We start from the raw sequence: 11,752 nt of genomic DNA on the forward strand, positions 1-11,752 counted from the left end.
AACATTTTTTGTTGTTTAGCTCAAGAAGGAGAAAGATTTTAAAAGAGGTGTTGAAGTTGCCACCTTTCCCCTCAACAAATGAGTCGCTGGTACTGCCTAAAAGAGCTTAACGTTAGCCTTTTTTCATTTGGTGTTGTTAGACATTATTGCTCGTTACCATGGGCAGCGTTCTGCTAAAATACTACAGCCTCATTGGTACAGAAATGCTTGTTTAAATGGTTTCAGTTAATTTTATAGTCATGGTAAATGCTGGCTTTCAATCACAGTAAAGCTGGACAAAAAGCCGGTGAGAAGGCTTTATAAGCTGGCTTTTACTGTGACAAAAAGCGGTGCTGTGTAGAGGCCAGTTTCCCTGTTGAAAAGGAAGCAAATGTGTCAGAACCACTGGGACGACTACGATCCCCACCATGTGGTGGTCTCTAGAGTAGAGAATCCCAGGTGTGTGAGAGCATGAACACCCCCTTGTCCAAGTTTATGGAGTTGCTAGACTGCATGGATTGGGACAGCGCAAGGATTGTCGGATCGGAGGGAAACAAAATTAAAGGAAGCCACTGAGCAGTATTTACATACAAATGCAAATATACAAACACAACTACATCAGAAAGACACTGGCAGTGACAGGAACATTGAATCAAGCCTAATCAAATAGCTGTAGATTACATACATCTGTTTTATGCCCGTCCAAATCCATCTAATGCTGTGTTGTGATGTTAAAGCATCTGATGTAGATATAAGTCAACACATCTACATCAGTTCAGGGACCTCAGCTGAGGGAAACTGACCTAATCACGATGATTCATGAGGGTAACTTATATAGTGGTTTTGCCAAACCAAATAACACACACAGGGGAAAACAAAATTGGCGATTGACACTCCTCAGCATTTGCCACGTCTTTCCTCAACCAGGGAAGGAGGCTTGCCCCATCAGGCTAACTCAAAACAAGAGAAACGTGTTAAACAAAGTACATAACCTTCCATTGTTGCTAAGTGTGCACTCCAAACCATCAATGCAAGATAAATATGAAAACAAATAAATGTTTAATAATCTTCTGCAAAGAAATGTATGACAAACATTACCATCGAGGGTCTTGGGCCGTCACATTGCTACCTATGTATGAAAAGTGCTTTAAAAATAAATTTGATCTGATATATATTTTTATTTACATATTTCTTTAGTTGTTTGTGGTTGTCGCCGATTCAGGCGCCCGGGGTAACCAAGGAAACGGGGCTGTTAACACTAATTTCTGAAAAACGGATCGTTGCATTCACGTTTCCCATTCCACATCCAGGGCCTATTGCTATGTGGACAGCTGTGAGAGAATCAGAAGGCCTTCACAAAGAGAGCAGAGGAACCCTCAGCCCACGAGTGACCATATTTACAAGCGACTTCACAGAAAAATTAGCCCAACAAGCGAACTTTGCAACACTGCCTATGTTGTGATGCATCGCCACTGTAAACAGGAAAAAGCGCACAGCTGCTAACCAAAATGTATTAATTTAGCAAGTAATGGACAAATACACCACAGGGTAATAGTAACTGAGTCAATTTATTTAAAGAGTAATGCATTAAACTGTTAGTTACTGACAAAAAAAACAGCATTACAGTAATGCTTTACTGTCCAACACTGATTATAACATGATATGTTTTACGTTTTTACAATAAACTATCACGTTATTAGGTCATAATTTTATTTATTATTGATTCATCATCTTGACCGCTTAGTCCATTACGGGTCGCGGGTAAGATGGAGCCTATCCCAGAATTTTAACAGGTGAGAGGCAGGGCACACCCTGGACAGTCACCAGTCCATCGCAGGGCCAACATAGATATGGACAAACAGCCATTCACACACACACACTCACTCTTAGGGAGAATTTAGATTGACCAATTAACCTAACATGCATGTCTTTGGACGGTGGGAGGAAGCCGGAGAACCCGGAGAGAACCCACGCATACACGGGAAGATCATGCAAACTCCACACAGAAAGGCCACCGCCCCCCAGGTTCAAATCTCCCCCCAGCCAAGGCTTGAACCAGCGACGAAAAAAAAAAAAAAAGTCAGAATTTTTCTTTTTTTATTTGGTTGACAACTCTATGCTTCTATAAGAAACAATGCAGTGTATGCATACATTCATAAATATGTGCTTACATATATATTACTATATAAAACATACAAACTTACTGCATAAACTTCATCCTCATGTGTCATTTAGGTAACTATAAGATAGACAGGTGACCACCCGAGTCTGTAAAAAGTTCAGAACCAAAGATTTGTGAACCAAAAAAATAAAAACATAAACAAAACAAAAAAAAAATAATAATAATAAAAAAAAACAGTTAAGATTAAATCAGGACCAAATATGAACCCAATCGTTAGAGCAGCCAGACCATCTATCAGTCCACACTAATTATAAATGCTACAGTTAGCAAGATTTCCAGGACTCCACTGCAAAGACTGTAGATAATAAGTAAATTAAGTGAATGTGCAATCATCTTGAAAGTGTAACAATTAGTTTTGACATGGGGCAAGCATAGTTCAGCTGGTAGAGTGGTTGATTTCTAGTCGAAAGGTCGGTGTTTTAAAATCGAGTGCATTCACATGTTGAAGTTTTCTTGGGCAGGACACTGAACCTGATATTGCCCTTGATATGCCATTTAGAACTGCAGTGAAATAAAAATTGCACAACTCTGTATTGAGTGCATACTTATTAAAGGAAATGCTGAATAGGTATCTGTGTGGATAGCTGAATGAGAAACATGTGTCAGACCTGCAGGTTAAAAAGGTACCATATAAGTGTGGATCATTTATGTGCATGTTCATATCTGTCAATCAGCTATCCATTCACTCTTATGGATTATAAGTTATTTTCTAAGTTGCCATATCTCCATTATTTATTTGACATTTGCAGCTGTGAGATTTTCTATTTTGCCCTTATTAATTAGTAAATAAAAGTCCCAAAAGAGTGTAGCAAGTACCTTATAGATATTTATTGGTAGATAACAAGGACAAAGCTTAGTCACCTATGTCATTGTCAGCCATGGGCAAGTCTTAAGGGAAAATCTGCAAATGTGCAGAATCACAGACATAACAGTGTTGAGAAGTCTGTATGAGAGCTCATATTCATTTAAAGCTTTGACTAGAAGACAGTCCTGAGCAGTAATACACTACAGGGGTTCTGTAAGAATAAAGATGGGGATTTGGCTTGTGTATCTCACTATGATGAAATGGCCTCAGTTCTCCTTCTGATTTGATATATTACCTCAGAAAACGTTTTTCTAATGAGTCTTCTTCAAAGCATGCAATGTTCATTTTGCAAATTATGGTACCATTTAGAATAAAATGGACAAGGTTGAGGCTAATTTGTGATTGATATGCCACTATCCAGTGGGTGTGCCCATTTTATATGGGTTCTCAGTCATGTCATGATGTCTGGTTTCCAAAAGTGAAGAATTTTGCCTTTGTGGCTTTAAAACTGGTGTCCAAAAGGCAGTGAGTAACATCATGCTTTCTATGCTTGCCTTTTATATACAGTCTTCAATAGAACAATCCCCTTGTTTCAGTCTGCCTGGCCCTGTTACTGCAGGGATGACGAACCTGAATGAAATACTGTTTGTGTTAGGGAAAAAAGGAAATCTGTCAGCAGTTCCTAAGCAATTGTTTGCTTTAACACAATAACATGTCTCATATACCTGATGTTGGCTCATTTTCCCATTGTACAATTGGCCATGGCCAGTTCTTAAGGAAAACAATGATATACATCTGCACATTTCTGTTTGCATGTTTTTAACAGTTATCCTGGTGTGTGTTTTTGGAGATATTTGTGTGTGAGGTAGTGCCACAACAGTCTACTTGTCAAGGTGTTGTCTTTAGTGTTACTTTGCTGCTTCTTTAATCATTCTGCTCCACAGAGAGCAGACCTGACAGCAGACCTACAGCGGGATGCCAACCTCAGTGCAGATTAGACACATCTTTTTGGATGTCTCAAAGTGTTTGGTAGTTACAAAATTTAAATTCTATTATTTATTTTCGCTTGGTGACACAACAATTTATTATGCTACTTCTCATTAGCAGTGAGTCAAATGAAGTTGACACATTGGTAGCTTCATCATATCACAATACTACGTCTGGCTTGTCACAGTTTGAAAATGGCAAAGACATTGCTTCATGCTGCTGTATCCATTTGCATTTGAAATACTTACTGAAACTATAAAAGTAAAGTGGAACCTGCAGTCACTTAGTGCTATTAAGCAACATGTTCTTAAAACGAGCTGCCACCTGTCACCTCTGACATGAACATAAACAATGACAAAACTGAGCTGTTGTTGTATCCTGTTGAAATATTTGGCAATTACGCTAAATTGAACATGTTGCAATGAAAATTAAAGAATCTTTCAACAACCACCACTCAGTTTCCTATCAATACAAGACTAAACATTAAAGGAAAACAGTGTTTGTTCTGAAAACCTTTAAGGACAAAGAGTAAATACTCCACACAGGTCTGAAAATACACACTTGAGTGTGTTCACTAAGTTTCAATCTCACTCCATTAGTTGCGAGGTGAGCAGCTCAGTTACTGCAAGATGAACTCGGGTGTCGCGACCCATTGTGCTGTCATGCTTTTTTGTGATTATTTATTTCTTTAGACATAAAGAATTGACAAGCAGCAGTCACACTGATTATACTACAGTTTATTCGGAGTGAGATACACCTAGGTATGATGTGTTTCAGGAAGGAAGACAGCGAAAAGGCATGCTACATACTAACAGTTACAGTAAACGCTTAAAACATGATCTTCCTCAGTCAAGAGTAAGATCAGAGTGTCTGACAGAGCCACACTAACTCTGTCCTCTACTTCCAGGCTATTCTAAGCTGCAAACTTAAAACATTGACATGATAAGTAAATATTTTCATTCAATTAGCAAGAAACAAAATTGCACTAAATAACCTATTATTTCATTCATTCATCCATTTAGTTTGCTTTAATTCAATTGCATTGCAAACACCCAGTTTTAAAATAAATGTTTCATTTTGCTCCACTAATTACGTTAACAGCAGTGAATTGTTTCCAGCAATGACATTTATAATCACTTTCATCTATAATTTAGAGACGAAAAAGCTTTTACTTCTGATGGGCTGTGAGAAATTATTAAATGGGTCTTTTTTATGGTATGGCTGAATGAAGCATAGTATCAGTGCACAATTTTGTCTTAATTCTGGTCTTTGCATGGATCAAAGCCTCCCCTAGCGGATTTTTAATCACCCTGTTGCTTTGCCACCTGCTCACTTCAGTACGTAAATGTCTACCAGGTATTGTACAAGCTTAAGCTAATGCTATAAATTGTTCTGTTTGTTTTTTTTGTAACTGTATCTATGAATATGTTTGTCGTTGTATTCCTCATTATGTGCAAATGAGTGTGAAACATCAGCAGACCCTCCTCTTTGCTGCCTAGAACCTTGACAAACTGCGAGGTTGCCATGGCAACCTCTTTTTACAGTCACAGGGATCAGTGGCCTTTTTTTTTGCCATAGATACATGGTCTATAAGGCTGCACATAAAGAATTGTTGTACTCTGAGCTGCTGAATGCTTTAAAATACTTTACTTCAAAGCTCATTTATTTACCTAAAGTGGCAGAACTATCAACTTTAAAAAAAATGTTTTCCATATAAAGTTTCTGAAAGAAATCCTCATTACATCAGTTTTTAAAAATTAAACTATAAAAGATAGGCTTGCACTGTGAGGGATTACTCTAAAAGGTTGTGTCCATATGCATTAGTTTTACAGTTTATTCATGTTGAGACACTTCTTTCATTGTGTACAAATGAATCATTAGGTCAAACGTGTGGAAAAGGAGAATTGCACTGACTAGCACAGGAAGACATGAATTTTCCCTAAGAGGTTAAAAATAGAATAGAGGGCTCCTCTACCGAAGACTCCTTGCGTCATTGCTCAGATCAACATTGCCCCCTCCTGGTCATTTACCACTTTGTTTTATCTCAGTAAAATCAAAGCTAAATGCTTGCTGGAGCAGTTAAATTAAATTATTACCTCAAACTAATTATATCTAAAAGTAAAAAAAAAAAAAAAAACTTGAAATATTGTATTCATGGGTAAACAGTGATCAAACCTGATTGGTTCAAAGACTAATGACAGGAATCAATATTTAAACCTTTCATGTGCTCTGCTGTCAGACAGAGTTATGGTGTTGGTGGACTGAGGGGCAAATATCAGTCTCTTACTGAGTCAATTTTTATTCAATCAAGCTTGAATGTGAAGGAAATGGCTCATGCTACCCTTGTGAAAACATGTTACACACCATGGAACATGATTGTGGGAAATCTCTTAACTTATCAACAAGAGAGATTTGAATGTGCCATGAACATTTAGAAGAACAAATCCAGAATATCCGTAGATGTATGAAAATATAAGCAAATGTTATATTTCTGCTGTTTATCTGCTCTCCCTGAGTCTTCAGTCAGTCCAGAGTTTCAGCTTTCACAATAACTAAATGAAATGACCTAAACTTCAACTAAATTACTGACAGAGCAGATATGACAGCGAACAAAATTAGATGTGTGTTGTAATCTGCTGCATTGTTAATATATTGAGGAAGCTATTAAAAGGAGGAATTAGCATTTAGATGAAGAAAGGTATCAATTTTATGCACTTCATAGCATTTCATAGCATGTATGTAATATGTATACAAATAAACTTGCCTTGCCTTTGAAAACAACATGTTCATTTTCAAGTGAATTGATTTAGGCTATTTGAATAGGTGTGTATGCTTTAATGTAAAAAAAAAAAAAAAAACTTGCATTATTTATCTCATGATGTGTATTGCTGTACCTCCCATCCTCTTTTGAAAGGCTTCTCTGGTTGGTCAGCTAATTGGTGAGCTAACTGGTGAAAAGGAAGAACAACACGCTGCTGTCCATTCTTTGTATAAAGTGTACAAAAAAAAAAAAAAAATCATTATAGGCTGGGATTATGCAGATATTTTGTATAGTAACCCACATAAATCACAGAAAAGCTCAAACTGCAAATGAGATGCTTCAAGCAGGTTAGAAGCAAAGTTTTCTGTAAGAGAAAATAACTCCCTCTGGTGTAGACTTTGAGCTTTGTGAGTTTGAAAACATTTTACTTGCTCAAAAGCTTCATTACACAGTGCAGGAAAGAGGAAAAAACCCCAAAAGGAATATGTGTTCTATCCAAGTTTATGGTTCACTCTAATTTAATATCTGGCAGCAAGTAGTTCTCAGTTTTTATAGCTCATTCTTTGAGAACATCTTACTGATGTTACTAGAAACAAGTTGAAAGTGGGTGGTGAGAGTCAGTGAAGACAGCTTATCAGAAAATAAAAAGCTGATTATTATTCGTATAACTACAATCAGCTTCTTTCTGTCATGTGACCAGTAGTTAATATATGCACAAATATTATAAGCTACTTTGCATCAGTGTTTTCCATCTGACAGTTTGCATGTGCCGAGGCTGAAGTGAAAGTACAAACTCAGCTCTTAGTGTGCAGCGATTGTGTGTGTGATTGGGTATGATATGTTTAGCTTTTAGTCATCTTATTTAGGGTGGCTAAGAAGCACCACAGAAACCAGGCCACTGAGAGGGTTTATGAATTTATGATCCTCATTTTGGATAGCTGAGGATAAGCACAAAATATTCCTCACATTAAACCTCTGTCATTAACTTTTATGGATTTTTTTTGTCCAGCTCCACCTTTTCCTTCAAATATGATCACCTTCGGCTCAAAAAACATCAACATTGGTTGACTAAGTGTCGGGGGAGGGGATTCCATCTCTAACTCGGAGATTGCCTGATCTTCTGTTTGAATGTTTGAGTTTGATGACCACAGAGAATATTCTGAATTCAGTACATGAACAAAAGCATGACCTATAATCTAATCTAAAATGACTGTTCAAGGTCTTGATGTTTGTAGTCCTGCTACTTCTTTGTAAACACTGCTTCTCTTGAGCTCTGAGGCTGTTTCCAGTGGTTGTTGGTGGCATTCTTTAACTCACCTGTAAACTGGTATACTGTATATTAGCTTCACATCAAACACTACACTGAGTTAACTACTTTGGGCAAAACATTTTATATTTAAATATCTTGCCTTGCTTTAGAAAGCAATCCCAATCACAGTGTACATTTTTATTTACCAGATGGAAGCAACTGTTCACACAACACTGGAATGAACAAGACAATCCTTGAATAGAGATAAACAGAAAATAATTTGTCTTGATTATGGTTGACTGGAATATGTCAGCGTGGTTCCAACCCTAAACTATATGTTTGAAAATGTTGACACACATTCACACACATCAGCTATTGTGTAGAGTATTCAATTCTTCCTCTAGACTCAGGGGCATTGATTTCCAAATGAGATGTAAAATTTACTCAGAAAAGAGCACTGTGGACCACTGTTTAGACCAGAGCACTTCATTTTTGATTGACAAGAGGAATACGACATGTGAGTCCATGTGCTGGATCCGTGTGTGTGTGGTGGCTCTCGAAGCACTAACTCCAGCCTCAGTCCACTCCTGAAGAAGCTCCCCCACATTTTTGAATGACCTTTCCTGACGATCCTCTCCAGGCTGTAGTCACACTTTTCCCTTCCACTCAACTTTTTATTGATATGCTTTGATGCAGCACTGTGAGAGCACCCAACTTCTTTTGCAATTACCTTTTGAGGCTTTCCCTCCTTGTGGAGGGTGTCAGTGATGGTTGTCTGCACAACCGTCAGGTCAGCAACCTTCTCCATGATAGTGAATTCTACTGAAATAGACTGAGAGACCATTTAAATACCCAGGAGTCCTTTGCAGGTGTTTTGGATTAATTAACTAAGTGTGGCACTTGGAGGCTAAAACATTAACCCTTTTCACACTATTCTAATTTTCTGAGATTTAGTTCTTTGGGTTTTATAAGTTGAAAGCCATAATCCTCAAAATTATAACAAATAAATGCTTGAAATATCTCACTTTGAATTTAATGAGTCTTTATAATATATTAGTTTACATTATTAAGTTGAATAACTGAAATAAATTAGGTTTTGCATAATATTCTATTTTGTTTTTTTAATATGCAGCATGTTTAACTTTTTTGACGGGATTGTAATTTTCTTTTCCTTTTTTTATTCGTTATATATATATATATATATTATATATATTTGTTGAGAAATGTTAGTTGCTATTATAAAAAAACAAAACAAAAGAAACAACAATAAAAAAAAAAAAGTCAACATTTTGACAAGCATGACAACAAAACAGATTTTCTTTTCGCTAGTACTGGTTAATTTACTGACAAAATGACTGTTTTCAATCATGCATAAATTATTTCAGGTGAGTGACCATTTTTGCAGACATGTAATGGACCTGTGATGCTCACTGAAATGGCGGTGACACACTTTCAGCTTTGAGAATAATAATGAGTCATTTCTGTTGAAAATTGTGTTTATGCAGTAAATGTGCACACCGCAGCCTGATGTTGGATCTTGACTTCAGTACTGCTCAGTAGTATAGCAGTATTATATTTATATATACTGCAGGCTTCAGACTGGTGTTGTCTGTCTGCATTTCCTCAATAAAAACTCAACCTCAGCCCTTCAAATAAAGATGTAGCTCTTTGGCATTAATCCTCAAATTAGCCTTAAGAAACTGCAATTCAAAATTATAGCAATAAGACAATGTGGTACACCACAACATTATAATATACTGCTGACATGAAAATATATAAAAAAATTCGTTGATGCTCATAAATATATTTTAGTAATATCTGTTGGAGGGACTTTGCTATACTCAGTTTTTGAAGATCACAGTTTCAAATGAATTTGATTTTGAATCTTTCCTTGAAACATGGCACCGCTACTTATTAACAGTGTCAGAGAAGGTGGCAACAAGCTCATTTTTTGAGTGAGACGGTGACATTGAATTAGAGAATATGAGTTAGCGGATGTCTAGCAGTAGGCATTAAGTTGGGGTTTGAGCCTGTTGGAGGTGTCGTGAAGTGGCTTGATAATGTCAGCGATGTAACACATCTTACTGACTTCTATTTTTCTCTACATGTAAAATCTTGTTTTTGTGTACCTTTGTTTGTGTAGTGCTGTGGGCTTGTGTAAAAGCAATCTGGTTCATTGCTTTTCCAAATTACCTAGTCAGTTGTTCACTAATGGTTTTTCTCTCTTGAGACTGAACAAGCTTCCCTTGCAAAGAAGAAAAATCATATTTGTATTTATCAAAACTTAAATGACAGTGTCCTTGCTAACTTTTGCTCCCTCTAGTGTAGGTTAGAACAAAAACATGAACATCTAAACATGCGCCCTCTGCTTATCACTAAAATTATATTTCATGCTTTAAACACAGAGTTGTAGTGTGATTGTAGCATGTGAAGAGTAAGAATAAGAGGTTATTTTACTTTTATATCTACATTAGGGCAAACTGCCTCCTCTCTCTGCACCCCAGAGTTGTGGTAGCACATTAAATGTGCCAAGTCACATATTTATCTATCCTCAAAATGTCAACATCCACAGTGCAGCCCTTTCTGTGAACTGAGCAAATACTGACTGGATCCAAGCTTTCCGCACTGTGCCAGGAATACTTTAAGATTTGGTAAACAATGTCCTCTAAAGCTTGCATATTCTAAAGCACAAACACGCTTCACTGAGGTGTGTTCCCATTGCAAGTGACACAAATGAAAACCTTTTTGTCTTTAAAAATACCACGAAGGAATTTCTATTTTCTAAGCTATTTTATTTATTTTTATTATTCTGCATAACATCTACTATATGCTTAAAGTTCAGCTCTATCATTTTCTAGAATAAGGTTTCACTTCGATTTTACAATTAAAGGTGCAATCAATTTTGTGCTTTCAGAAATATTTTATTATGTGCATGGAGTAAAGGCTTCAACTGGGAAAAAATGTTCATCGCCATGGTTTTACTATCAGCCACATTCAGGTGGCTTTCAGTCGGGCTGGCCTACCTAATGAGGCAAGCCATGATTACAGAGTGAGCAGCAGTAAAAAGAAGAGGATGGCCAATCCCTCCTTCTCTAAATGACTAGATCAGCCCATCTCTAATGCTCTCTAGCACACTGATGTCCCCAGCCGAAGTCATGTCAAAACAAGGTCAGGCTGCCCTGATCTTTACACAGAAACGAGGTGATGTGGATGTTGGCGACATCACGACAGATTTGCCTGTCATCTTGAAACCCTTCAGGATATTAGAGATGAAAATGGAGCATAATGTTGCTGTTATAATTAGGCTCATCCTGTTCAGCCTTTGATGGCAATGTTCTTTCCTTTCAATTCAACACCATCTGGCAAAATTAGTGTAGGCAGGAGCTGGAAGTTGTTAGAACAACTGATCTCTGCTTAGGAGGCAATCATTGTTTTTGGCAGGTGACATATCTTGTTTATTACTAATGAAGCCATTTCACAAGCACCAATTAAAGTTAATTTCATCATATCTATTCATAAAGTCCTACTGTTACTGTCAGATACTCACAAAAGATTAACGGAAATATGTTGGGATCTAATGCTAAAGGTTTTTGGTCATTTCCTCCCACAGGTCACTGAACGCTTCATGTAACTGTGAGAGCTGGACTTAAAGAGCATTTGTGGTGTCATTGTGTACTCATATCTGCAAACAGCTCTGTTGGGTCAGTTGACCAAACAAACAAAACAGGTCATACAGACCCTGCAAATAATCTGTCTCTTTTCAGCAGAAAACATCCAAATTTGCATGTA

This window comes from Melanotaenia boesemani, chromosome 14, assembly GCF_017639745.1.
Source record: "Melanotaenia boesemani isolate fMelBoe1 chromosome 14, fMelBoe1.pri, whole genome shotgun sequence".
Taxonomy (NCBI): Eukaryota; Metazoa; Chordata; class Actinopteri; order Atheriniformes; family Melanotaeniidae; genus Melanotaenia; species Melanotaenia boesemani.